This window comes from Haliaeetus albicilla, chromosome 12, assembly GCF_947461875.1.
Source record: "Haliaeetus albicilla chromosome 12, bHalAlb1.1, whole genome shotgun sequence".
NCBI lineage: Eukaryota > Metazoa > Chordata > Aves > Accipitriformes > Accipitridae > Haliaeetus > Haliaeetus albicilla.
Genome location: NC_091494.1, coordinates 10,160,880 through 10,175,126, shown reverse-complemented (window position 1 = coordinate 10,175,126; position 14,247 = coordinate 10,160,880). Strand labels below are relative to the sequence as shown.

Genomic DNA, 14,247 nt, shown 5'->3' with positions numbered 1-14,247 from the left:
GAACCGAGCTCCCTACAGCTCGCCGCTGTAGCCAAGCCTGCTTCCATATCTAAGATTCGGTGCTCAGAGTTCAGTGCGTATCGGAGCTGCGAGAAGTCTAAATGATGTCTGCCGCAGAGGCAATAAAGGCCAAAGCACGAGCTCTGCTCGGAGGCTCGCTGAATCACGCTCAGATAACCCGGACAGGCATACCACACCCAGAAGGGGGTGGGAGGTGGGCAAATCAAAACTTCTGCCAGTCTGACTAGTGGAAAATAAATTACTGAAGCCCAGATGTTACACCAGTAACAAAAGCAAGATACAGTTAAAAAGTATTTGCAAAAGAAGATCTTCAGTTGGATCACTTTAGATTACTGTTTCACCACAACAGTGTGGCCAATTTACTGGTGGTCAGTCCCAAATACTTAAAAAGCAAATGCTCCCCGTTCCCAATACATGCAGTTATTTCTGTAATTTAAGTGTGGTGTTTTTAATCCCCTGCAGGTGAATACCTTTAGGTAGTCCTTTCAAGAGTATGTCGTCACAGAGTGGTTTTGATTCTGCAAAGACGTATTTGCCTCTGCTGTAAGGGTTTTTTCGTTGGCATAGACAGAGATATCTCCTGGCAGACAAACAGGGTAAAAAAGTTCTAGGTTTGACCAGGTGCATAAAAAGTCTTGGCAAAAGCAGGCAAGCACAAAAGAGACACAAGAACACAGGCTGAGAGACAAAGTAATTGCTGGGATGAAACAAGATCAGAGAGATACAAAAAGGGAGAAAATAGTAAGAAATACCACACTAGACTTCAAACATGGAGACAACAGAGTCGACAGGTGAACTGGTCATTGCAGAAGGTGAAAATAACATTAATAGCCCCTTTCTGAATAAACAGAAGTGATATGAAAGGGACAGCCATAGGAAAAAGCTTAGCATGGAACAGCATTTTGTCAGAGAACATCATCAGTGCCGGTATTGCATTAGTTTGACACATTACCTTTCTTTTTGGCAAGGCCACTGGGGTTATTTCTCTGTTTATTAACGAACCTGTCTTTAAAAATTAATTCCTGGGTATCCCACTTCAACCACTGTTTGTCACTAACAGTTAAACTGATAATTTCCCCCTGCTTTTCAGGTTTCTTAGTAAAAAAAAAAAAACAAACAACAAAAAAACCAAAAAAACCCTGGCGACTTGGAAAGGTGATTCACAGATCAAAAATACTTACAGTCCTAGAAGTAATAGCCATTCTGTACTGCAGTATTCTTTAGGGGCTTTAAATAGGGATAGGCAGCTGAGCAGAAGCCATGCAGCCAATTTGCCTACTAATGGATGCACAGTCCCTCAGGGGATTGTCAAACATTCTTAAAGCAAAAGCAGAAAAGCATAACCACAATACCCTCAGCTAAAAAAAAAAAAGTGTTTTCACACATGTAATGTATTGCCAACATGCAATATATATGTTGCCTTCTTCTATACAGTCTGCTGAGTCACATATTAATTAATTCAAAGATGAACACATTCATTCTCTTAACTGAAGGTCCATTTACCTTTCAGTCCTCTACTACGGCCTGTTCCAATGACACTACTATTCCCATTCCTTAGAAAATTGTTCTCTTTTTAATAACTCAATTCTTCTTAAAATTTGAAGTAGATCATATACCACCATTAATTTTGGTTAACTAGATCTTCATCTGAAGAGTTTGCAAAAGCTGTGATGTCAAGTGAACTATTATCATTATAGCCACATAAACTGTAGCACAAAAAGATTTTCCAGCAATTCAAACAGCTTCAGAAATGTTGTCTCTAATAACAACTTAATAATCAGTTATTCAATCTCAGAATCACACATTCACCTCAGTTTAAAATAGAAAGCAGCCTCTCTGAACCTACACAAGCTTCAGGGACTGTTGAAGTGATTTCAAAAGAAAAAAGACTGACAACAGGGAAAAAAAAGAGCAACCATATTCAGAGTCATGAAGATACAAAAGTTATATTCAAACATATTATAAATTCCCTCAATTGCTCTCCTCTTATGTAGGTCAACTGACATCAAGGGCACCAGCTGGGGAACCTAAGTAGTACGAACAGCAGAAAGCACATTAACACTTTTGGCAGAACAACCAACCATCCCCTAATACCAAGGCCTAGTGATCCCGCCCATGGAAATACAATACATTCATTCTTCATACCTTTAAGAAAAAAACTCTGCAAAATCAGTGAATTGAGGAAGGCAGCAGTCAGACTGTGCAAGTAAGAAAGACTTCTGTTATCTGCCAAACAGGGAAAGGAAATTAATTCAATGAGAGAACAGCAGCCAAGTGCCTGAATCACTTTTCAAAACGAGACATAAGCCTGTAAGTCACATGGGTTATTTCTGAAGATTTACCCAAAGCTTGGAGGGTTTGTACAGCACCAATCACAAGGGGTTCTGGTCCATGACCACTGCTCCCGAGCACTATATTAAAGTAACTACTGTCAGCATCAGGCTGGATAAAAGACAGGGACAAGGACTGCACTTACCACAAGCCCAGTGTCTCTTTCTTGCCTGCCTCACAGATGATTTACTGGAAGAAACGTGCTGCAACTAGCTTGCAAGTAAGGCAGTGCCAAGAAAGGTTTTCAATTTGTTTTCACATTGCTTAGTCCACACACCCCCTTAAAATATCTGCATAGAAGGTCATATTTCAAATAACTGGCAACTACTTCAGCTGCAGTTACCTATTTGTGATTTCCAGCTTCCTGCATGCTGACCATAGAAATCAAAGAAAGCACACTTTTGTTGACTGGAGCTCCCCAGAGTCCTGTGGATGGAAAAACAAATGTAATTGCGCTAGCTTCTCATTCTTCCCTTCAACAGCTCACTGTGACTGTGGCTCCTCCTATACTCTATGGCCATGCTGTAGATCCATTTATTCCATCCTCTCAGTCTCAGTGACACTACCATTGCTAACCCCCTCATTGTTTTGTTACTGCTTAATATTGTTTGATACTAATTTTCTCTTTTTTCCTTTCTCCTTTCAATTCAATATACCATTTTCTTCCACCTCACCAATACCTCTGATTTTTCTTGTCACTGTCTTCTTATGTTAGACTACTGGAAGCTTGCTATGCTTAACTTGAATATTCAATTTGAGTTCCCCTCTGACCCAAACTTCATCTTTGCAATAACATTAGTGCATATGAGGTCACTCCGGCTTTCAATAGATTTTTCTCTCACTTCTGTCCCTGATCGTTTGGCTCCACCTACACAGATCTTGCTCACACTCTTTCAGGATGCTGTCTACAAAGAATCAAAGATGCATTATGAAGGCTACAATTCTGTCAATAGGTATTGCCTACTTAAGCTTTTTCCTTCAATACAAAAAAAAAAAAAGGATCAGGACAAAGGACTTTCTGGTTTAGGTGTGGCTGAGCCTCTATGTAGTGCTGCTTCCCTGAATGTGTTATGTTGCAAGAGGATAATATAAATTCCATTCTGATTAACATATGGATCAGGCAGACCTCTGGGTGTTATTTTTGCACCTTGATTATTTGATCTAATTTGGGAACTGCCATGATACAAACACACGTAGATTTGTTATTAGCACTTAGAGTAATCACAGGTTACAGGGAAAGTTAAGTATAACTTTAAAGTTATGCTAGCTGGGTTCCCAGGATAACAACTTGGCAAGTCATCACATCTATGGCTATAGAAGAAAGGAGGAAAGACTGCTGAAAGCACACTTAAGACTGCATTAGTAAAACTCTAAACACTGAAAGTGTTTAACTTGGTTTGGGTTTGTGGGTTGTTTTGGAGGGGATGGCGGGGGGGGGATACAATGGTTTTTGTTAACATGCATCATGATTTACTCTAAATCTTACAGAACTGTAATTCCAATGTGTTTTTCAAAAACAGATCGAATACCAGAATACTGATGCCATCTTTCATCTAATACAATACCAGAGAACCAGATATCTTATTAGGTGCTCCACCTAACAACCTAAGCCCTCGGATCAATTCTATTCTGTGCAATCTCATTCCTACACTACATGCACATTCCTGCACAAATGTTATTCTCCACTCAGAATTTCATTTACTTGAAATAATCCCTTTTAAAGAGCTAGACTTATCTCTGGAATGATCTTGTGTGTTAGCCAGTTCTCTAATATTTTGTTACATGTGTATTTTACAAATGAAGCATTGTAATAGGTAAGGTAGGTGGCATTTGCTAGTTCAGTCTGGGTACAGAGAGGTAGTATGCTTTTGAATAGGACATCCAGGCTAGAAACTGGACACCTGGACTGTATGCCTTGCAGTGCTATGGTTTGCAGTGTGATCTTAGATTGTTGCCTTCTCACTGATCTTTCAACTGTTGACTCTTCAGGGCAAAGACTAAGTATTGCATCTGCTAAAGAAAATGCTAAACAACATAAATTACTTCATCAACATACAGGAATTAATTAGATTCATCAAATTGTTTCCAGTTTATCTTCATCCGTTTCATACAGAGTCTATATTACACGAAAGCTCATGTAACCTTGTTTAAAGGGTATATTTCAGCAATCATTTTAACTGACGAAGACGTGACAGGCATTATGTTCTACAGTTACTTCCCATCCAGAATCTCAAAATGCTTCACACATTACATGAGAACCTGACAGCAAATACTTTTCATGGCTAGTAAAACATCTACCTCTCTCTCCCACCAGCTGGCTGCATCTCACATATGACTTCCAAAAGTCTCTTCTTATATCCTGATACTGTTTTATCACTGGATTTGTCTTCAGCTACTTCTCAACTCTATGTTTGCAAATTAATTTCTGTCTGCTGTTCAGTATCCCTCCTCTGCCACTTTCATACATGTCTGACCATAACGTTAGTTTGAACTCTATTTTTCAAAGATTTTCCTCATTACCAGCATAAACAACACCCTCATCCTTTTATCTCACAATCCTTTCACTCTAAGCCTATGGGCACAAGGAGCTTGCCTCCACAAAGAACCACATGCCAGAGTGACTTGGGATCCAAATCAAGACAAGGAAGTAAACAAAGCAAAATATTAGCTAAGACTATAGTTACAGGACTCAGTCAGAAACTCCTTTAACTATGCACAAAAGCTAATAATGAAGAAAGCTGTCTCAGGGCACATTAACAGCCTAATTAAAGTCACTAACAATTGCCAAAACCCATAAAGTTTGAGTCACCGTGGTGGAATCCCATTGCACTGGCTGTCCACTGTTAATAGAAAACAACATGGAATCATCTATGCTTGTCGAGATGCTCAGAAGGAAGCAAGATCCATTGTTACTCTCATCTAGCTGACACAGGTAACAACATGGGCCAGCAACTTCAAAGGTGCAGTTGGCTTGTTTCCCTCATGACTCAGTCCAGGCTACTGCATCTTCTTTCCTTCTGTCTGGCATGCTAACTAGAGTAAGTCAGAGAGGTATACATATTCAAGTGATACAGAGATTCAGTGAAGAATATGCATCATGAACAAATGGTAAACCAGGAATTCAGATACATGCGTACCAAATAACAGAAAAGTAACTCCTCCAGCATACATTCATCACAAGTATTAATAGTGTCTGGAGTTCAATTCAATTTCTAAACTAAAACATGAATCGCTAGCATTTTGGTTTTTCAGTGTGCCTCACAGAAGTAATCATCTGTGTGACTAGGAGACGTCGCCTAGCTACATACATAAACAGAAATGAAACACGCTTGCCAAATTCCTTGTACTGGTATTGGTGGCATGAATAAACTCAGCATCTTTACACTGAATGAAACAGTCGCAGGATACACAAACAAACAGTCACTATGTGTGTAACTGTGTGTCAGTGAACTTCCTCAGTCCCTCGGGGACTTCCTGATGCCCTGCTTGATAGCCAGCTGTGATTTTATCCCAAAATCATGCAGTCTGAGACAAAATAAGGGCTGCAAAGCATAGTCAGACATTAAAGAAGGTAACTTTACTTTCTGTTCTCAGATTATCATGAAGACCTTCAAGCACAGTTTAATCTACTTAGGGTTGGAGAGTTGCAATTTCATCTGAATCTAGGTATCATGCTGTCTTTGGTCCTGTATACATTAACAGGTTAAAATGACACATCTCAAAACCACTATGATGAATTCAGCTTTCCCTGCAACACCAGCACAACGCTGCTAGGATAAACAGACTACCAGTATATATTACAGCATTAAGAGAGATTCTGAATCCGTTTAGATGACACAGTGCTTAAAACGATCACAGCTGCCAGCTCTACAATAATGTTCCCCAAACTGCCACCACACTGGAAAACGCTGTAGGAAATCTTACCAATGCACTTAGGAGCCCCTGACATCATCCAGAACAGACCAGCATGAATAATCACTACAGAGTTTGGTCTGTCTTGCCAAAGGACAGAAACAGCTATAAAAGATGGAAGCTGCCAAAAGTCCTCAGGGTATTTTTCCTAGGAATAGTGTTAAAAGGTTTCATGTAAGACCAAGCCTGTTCTGCTTCATTGTTTCCCATCATTACATGCTTTTTCCACTTTTGTGACTCAGAACACAAACAGTCTCATGGTTTGGATTAATCTCCTGGCCTCTGCCAAAGTACAGGGGAGGCTGTCACACCTTAAATATGTCCCTGAGAATCTTGGGGAATAATTCTGAAAGTTTTAAGGAATCTAATTAAGCACCATCTAAACTTACTCTAAAATCCTTAAACAGGTTCCTATGGCAAACCTGCAGGCTAGTGACTGCATACTGCAAAAAGCATCTCTTTTTTATTTAACATCATGCCACCTCTGAAATGGCCCATGGTAATGAATTTAAAAATTACTTACAGATTAAAGTTCACTGACAGAAATCCACGTACTATTACTACAGCAATCTAGAACACAGCTGTAAAATTTAAATTAAAATCAATGATTCTGTGAAATAGCAGGAACATTTTTTGTGTGTTTTTGTTTAAAACATATCAACCCTATTTTAGTACAAAATAACATAAAACACTTAGGATTTTGAGTAAGTTCTTACATGATCTGAACTTCATTACCTAATTAGGCTTAGCTGAGCTACTAGCTGGGGAACAAATGATGCATTGGACCACAAAGGAATGTCACAAATTCTTGATTAAATATGACTGTCTACACTGATGTCTTTTTTTGCTCTTTCAAGTGACATCTTATAGCTTTAGATAAAATTTAAGGCAAAGTAACATGACTTCAAAAAAAGCTGTTGATTGAGTGAAAGGGAATGGCTGTTATGAAAAGATTGATTTCCGCTGTACAGGCTAAGACTTGCTTTTCCAGGTCAGATGCACGGGTCTGAATTCTAAAACCAGAGATGTCTTCTTTTAGTGAATCAGAAAAATAAATTAAAAGCCTATTGTTTTAGCATGAAGGAGTACATTTAATACTTCACATTTTCATTGCAGTTTGCTTTCAAATAAGCCTTCAGTAAACATTTCTACTTGAGCTGGATAACTTTCGTGGCTGTGTCCTGCATGCTAGTAGCTAGTGCTTACACAGGGAACAGATCTTTAAACTTTAAGGAGATTAAACAAAAGGCTGTAGTGATAGCACAGCTACAGATAATTTTCAAACAGGTCCTTAACACTAAGGTTTATTTTCCTAATGCTACTATCATCCAGGAAGTCATTAATACAATAACAAGCAGGCATCACAGTCTGTAGAGAATAACTGAGTTCAAAACAGCAGAGGAAAGGAGTGGAAGCCTAGCTGACTGATCAACAAGAACAGACATGGAGAGAGACAGACAGCTGTCATCCTTCCTGTGGAGAAAGAGGCTGTACCAAAGAAAGCCTTCAGGATGGTTTTGCCAGTACAGAAGGCTAGACCTGCATGCATACCTACAGACAGAGTAGCATGAAGCCAGACATTAAAAGCCAAAGAAATGTGTACAGTATTTTATCTTCTCAGTTTGTCTGTTTGGGCTGGTAGAAAACCTGTAAATGGAAGATAATGCATTCTTTTGATAAATATGACATGTGAAATATCTTCCGTAGAGAAGGCAGGAAAGAAACTTATTTTATTCATGCACCTGCATACAAGTTTACTGCTTGTTACTAAAAAAAAAAAAAGAAAAAAGAAAAAAGAAAAAAGAAAAAGAAGAAAAAAGGCTCTAGTGACAGGTCCATTGACCCACAAGTTTCTTTTTCTCCACAGATAATGACAGTGTCAGTACAATATTCCCTCCAGGTTTCTTAATCCAAACGTGCTACTTTTGGATTAAACAAGTCAGTTTAATTAATCTTAGTGTGCATTCTGCTTAGGTTACTCACAAAGAAGCCAAAGAATTTCAACCGTGATGTGAGCACTAGTTAATTTGGAAATGACTACAAAACCTGTTCAAAGTAGCATGTGCAACTATACAGTAATTCTACCTCCTTTTTATTACTCTTGCTATTAACAAAGAATATCCAGAGAGTTGCACAAGACTACTGTCCTCCTGTCAATCAAGGGGACAGAACTGCACAACTGCAGTACTGGATATGGTTCTGAAATAAATGGGTTTTGACTGCTGAGGTAACTTTTGACATGGTTATATGAGGGGATAAGAAGCAATGGGGTTCTGACAGCTACTTCCTTCCCTCTTTTTTAAGCTCAAATTTAACCAGACTATTAAAATATTTGTTGAAGTGCTCTGTCTGCCAGGCAGTATAGCCCACACTAGACAGACTGACGAGTGACTTGTTTCAGTAGGAATTTTTTTGCCTTCTTCCTATTTTTTTTTTTTTTATTTATTTTGAATTACTTGCACAAAGATTTGGTAGGTGGAGCTTTTGGATCTAGCGAATCATCAATTGCAGCAGACCTGGCACAGGATGGCACTCATGCTGTTCACTGAACTATGCGATAAACAAATTTTAAAGTCTGCATTAAGATAAGACCCATGAACAGACTTGAATTATTTTCAAGGCTGCATCATTACTCCAAATCTGATTTTCAGTGATGGAAGGAAGTTCTAAACAAGTATTTTCATTTTATTCATAGATGCTTTTAAATAGCTTCTGAAAAAGACATTGATCTCATAGTGAATTTGGCTACACTGATTATTAACATGGATATTTACAGAGAATCCTTATGTTGTTCTTTCTACACTAGAAGTATACCAGAAGGGAGAACTGACATGAGAAGAGCAAGGGAATCTCAGTGAGACCAGCTATGCTGCATCATTCCTTTAAAACCACAGCATGAATGCACTACAGCAGCAGCTGTGGTAGCAGCAAACCTTAGGGGAGGCAAGATTAACAGTCACAGGCAAGACTTCCTATTAGAAATATTTGGGAAAATACTCAAGCTCTCAGGTATACAGATGCATCCTCAAGGCAGAAAATTAACCTAGAAACAGAAATGTAAACTCTAATTGAGAATAATTGCTTCCAACAATGGATTCTGTGCCCAGATGTACAGTTTGCCACTTTTTACTTCAGATTCAGGTCTGAAAAAGCACTGGACTGGTCAAAAACTTGTCTCTTTCTTTTTTCACAGTTGATCATCTAAAGATATTTGTGTATGAACCTGTGTATGAACACTGGAAGTGTACTTTGAGATCACAAAAAAAATCTTTATAAGGAAATGCCCAAACTTTCTCGCTACATTTGTGCGGAGGATGGGTAGTTATACCACTGTGACCTCCCCAGGAACACGTTTAGTGCATGTCTCCCTTCAAGGTAAAATTTAAAAAATGTAGTCAGTGTCATGTCCTTGAGCATCAAAGGGCTTGAAACACCCCTGAAACACTCAAAATGCTCTCAAAAGTATGTCAAGGCTTATTAAAACTCACAATAGATAGGGAACAATCAGTCTTCATATGGCACCACTTTATCATCTTTGATGTTGTTTTGTTGACGAATTGATTGGCTCCTTTTCTGCTTAAACATATAAATCTAACTATTCTCATGGTGCTCACACAGGTCATTGCTAGCAAAGGACTGACTGCATTTACACAACATTATCAGCATCGCTAGCTCCAAGAGTGTCATGTATGCTGTTTTTATGAAGGCATTAGTTCCTAAAATCCTGAAATGATGTGAGAATTCAAGATACCCTGAAAAAGGCAGTGGGGGGGAATGGGAGTCTATAGCTCTCCCTTCAAGGTAAAATTTAAAAAATGTAGTCAGTGTCATGTCCTTGAGCATCAAAGGGCTTGAAACACCCCTGAAACACTCAAAAGGCTCTCAAAAGTATGTCAAGGCTTATTAAAACTCACAATTATTTTAAAACTCTAGATTTTTAAGAGTCAAGATCATTACCTTTGTGCAAAGGTAATATCTGGCATGGTGGAGCTTGTTCTTTTTCTTTCTTCACAAATTATATCAATTTGGCAGCAACTAAGAAATGAGAGGCACTGATGGGGTACGTGCTTATTCTTGAGGCATAGGCAGGTAACATCACATTCCTAGCCACTCATGCTGCCTTACAACAGAGGAATCTCATGTGCATGTGGAAAACTGTTAAGCTAGATACTTCTGAGTAAGTTTTAGTGAAACTGAGATGTATTCATGCATCTTTTGGAAAAGTTGGCTCTGTCCACGACAGGCTCTAAATATATCTGTATAACTAAAGTGAACTACCACCGTCAAGCTGAAGGACGCTGGCTTCGCTGATTGGATTATGTAGTTTTGGTCAGCAATATTAGCATACTTCTCCTTTTGGCTCTTCTGAAGAAGGACCTTGCCCAGTGGAAAAATAAACAACTGGTTTTTCTCTATTAGGCCAATCAAAAGTAGGAAAGGTACACTTGTAATAACATGCTGTGGATAAACAGAATGATGTGGCTGCTATATTTCATTTACAGAATCAGGGAATATGTTGCTGGATTCTTTAATAGCTCCTCCCTCCCCCCTGTAGTTACTATTACTCATTATTTCTAATATTGAGTTAAAAGTGACAATGTTCTTTTAATATTTATTGAAATCTTTCAATCACAAGCAATAAAAAGAAAGACTGTTTCCTCTGTATTACCTCTACTGTTACACTTTATACAAAACTACCATGATGTCTTATGGAAGAATGGGGCTTTCATGGCTTTTTTTTTTTTTCTTCCTCACTGGGTGAGCATCCTACCCCACAGAAGAGATAAGTGTCCTTATGGAGGAATGCTCTGAAGTCTGCACTAGGACTGATACTGTTTAACAATCATTACAGTAAATTATTCTACAAACAATTTAGAAATTGGCAGTCTATTGTTGCAGCTCCATAAAAACAACAACAACAAAATCCCTCTACAAGGTATAGGACAATGGCCCGTCAAGACAGCCATAAGTAAAAGCAGCCTTGACATTATCTACAGAAGACTTTCATAAGGCTCAGAATGGCTGGGATCAGCTTTTTGTCAATGACAATCCTCCACCTACAAGTAAGATAAGGTGTAATTCAAATGCTCTGTGTTTAAACAGACTGTCACCTGGCCACCAAAGTTGTCTTCTGGCATTAAGAAGGAAATTTAATTTGGCATATATAATATAGCAATGTACCTTTGAAAACATTTTCATATAATAATTTTGGCACAGAGTAATGGAATTTGAACTTGCAAACAAAATTTAAGAATCTCTGCAGAAAAATACAGTTTAACAGCAATTAAAATAAAGCAAACATACTTTTAGCACAGAGAAATATATCAAGCAATGACAGTGCTTCTGGGAAGGACTCTACCCACACTTGTAAGAAAGGCTGTATTTTGTTAAGAAACAAGGAGCTTAGTTGTGTAACTTCTCAGAGAAGCATCTGAGAAAGTTACACATCCAGTCAGACTTAAGACAGGGGGAGAGACTGAAAATGCCCCAATTCCTTCTACTAGTAGAACTAAAAGCATCTTAAATGGAGGTCAGCACTAAACATTCTGAAAGATCACACCCAAGCTGATTTTTATACTCTTTCGGAGACAAGCTGCTATTTAAAATTCAGGGCAATCAAATCAGAAGCAAAAGAAGTACCTCTTCAAATGGTTCAATGTCTGCTACTGAATATCACTGCATGAGGTTGGACAGTCACTTGCTGTTGGCAGCTCCCATCTGCCAGCACAGGAATGGATGTCTGGTCACTTGGTCCCAGTTTTCTGTGCTTCCAGCTGCTAGGCTACATTAGAAGACAGAGAAAAAACAGAGTAAATCTATTCCTAACATATTTTACATAGACAGTGTCTATTGTATCCCTAAAAGGTTTTGCAGTCAAACAGAGGTGAAGAGGTTTAGCTAGTCACATATGGGAATGAAAGCAGTTTGTAAGTGATTCATTAGTGCATAGTGCAAATAAAGTTTGAATACACTTATTACTGCAGAAATAAAGAAAAGTTAGATTTCACAACCAATAACCCATTGCAGTTATTCATGCTAATATGAAGGACTGATAAAGTTCCATGGTTTTGCATGTATGTCAACCAGTAATCTCAAATGCCAGGTAAGAATTCCCCCTCTAGTCCTCCAAAACAACTGCCTGAATATGACACAAAGCTATCAATTTAATCCTAACAGCAGTGAATGGGGAGAACCAGACTCAGTATCAGTGATCTTATACAGCATGGAAAACCTTATGTTCTCAGAGGGCTTCTTCCACTTTTAGTGAAGTAGTTAGTGCCTCAAAGCTGAACTAGCAGTTGAGTTGGTCATGAACAGAGCTTCCCAGGGGTTGATACTGGCTCCAATACTACTCAATATTCTTGTAAGTCATCTGGATAACACGATGGAATCAGTTTTCACCAAGTTTGCAGATTACACCAAATGGGGAGAAGACACAGATAAGAGCAGACAGATGAGCCACTATTCAGAGAGACTTGGACACACAGCATGATTGGGCCAACAAGAATTGCATGAGACTTAGCAAAGATAAAGTCCTGCACCCAGAATGAAATAATCCCAAGCAGCAGGACAGGCCGCTCCATTAGCGCTGGACTACAAACATCCGCACTGAAAAGCTAAGAGAGAACTGAATAGAGATCCCTGTGAAATCAGTTTGACCAATTCTGGAGCAGTTAGAGCTTCCTGTTCTGAAAGACAGGACAGCACATACTTCCCCCTTTACAACCAGGTAAATCTACATAAAGGAAAAAAAAAATCTAACAAGAGAAAAATATAACCAGAAGATTCTTAGACTGGCTAAGTTACATCTAACCACACACTCCAAATGCATATGTAAAAGATATTCTTACAATATAGTGACAAAAAGTAGTAATTATATTTTAAAAAAAGCCATATAAATTGCAATATAAACACACACAATCCATTCCAAACACAGAGCAGAAGACTGAAATTACAGGACAGGATTGAGATCTGTGGAATATTTTTGCTAAACTAGGTGGGTTGAGGCCATAAAAAAGATCAGCATTAGTTAGCCATATAGCAACAATTACCTGGAGAGTAAGATCCAGGCCCATTCACTCTCCTTCAGCTGTAGTTTCCTGCTTCCCACAGCTTTACAACGTGTGTTACATTTAGGAATTTATACTTTGGTGGCATCACAACAGTGAGGCTCCCCTGTATTCCTTCTTTTTCCTCCACAGGTAACTGTCACTTCAGGAGCAGCCTATATAGAAACAGCAATCCAGCAACTAATATCCAGCACATTTTCTGGCTTTACTGAAATCTTTTTTACCAATTATTTTGTTTAGACATTTTCTTTGTTTCAAATTTCAGATATTACTGCCTGTACTAAACATGCTATCCCTTTTCCCTTCTCCTCTTATCAAACTCCTTTAAGTAGAATTTTATTTTAGATGCAAATATAAATGGAGAATACTCTGGCACTCCCGCCCGTGATACATAAACAAAACACAAGTCTTTCAAATGACTAACTCATCTTAGAGCAATTACTTCAGTCCCACTTAATCCAAAAGAGATCAAATAAAATGCAACAGTGAATTAAAAAGTCATCTTGTGTGTTGTACACAAACTCCAGATTCCCTACATATTTGAAACACATAAGAAACTACAATTAGTATACTATTAGTAGTATACTAGTGTAGTATAATAGTATACTATTAAGAGAAAGATGCAAGCCTTTTAAGGCATATAGATATATGGGCAAATAGACCATACATTTCTAACATATGAAACTTCATCAAGAAACTAAACTCCATACAAGTCTGGCAAAAGTTTTTATATATACAAACTGAAAACCGCTTTGAATCCCCACACAGAGTTAGTTATCTGGCAAAAATGACTCACAGCTGAAACATTCCTATTATGAGAGGTCACTAAGTGCATTCAGGATTTCGAATCAGAACTACTTGTAATTTGCAAACAGCTCTATGCCAGTTCAGCTTGTCACTAGCATATCACTGC

The 14,247-nt window shown here is 38.4% G+C and overlaps 1 protein-coding gene across 1 annotated transcript in view; it reads right to left on the bottom strand.

Annotated features, from left to right (window-relative positions):
• The window catches only part of ANXA2 (annexin A2), a 31,088-nt gene extending 30,996 nt beyond the window's left edge, over positions 1 to 92 (bottom strand). The window contains exon 1 of the mRNA XM_069798008.1: positions 17 to 92. The gene's annotated coding sequence lies outside the window, so the exon portion shown is untranslated. The remainder of the gene's footprint in view (positions 1 to 16) is intronic.
• Between the last annotated feature and the right edge of the window lie 14,155 nt (positions 93 to 14,247).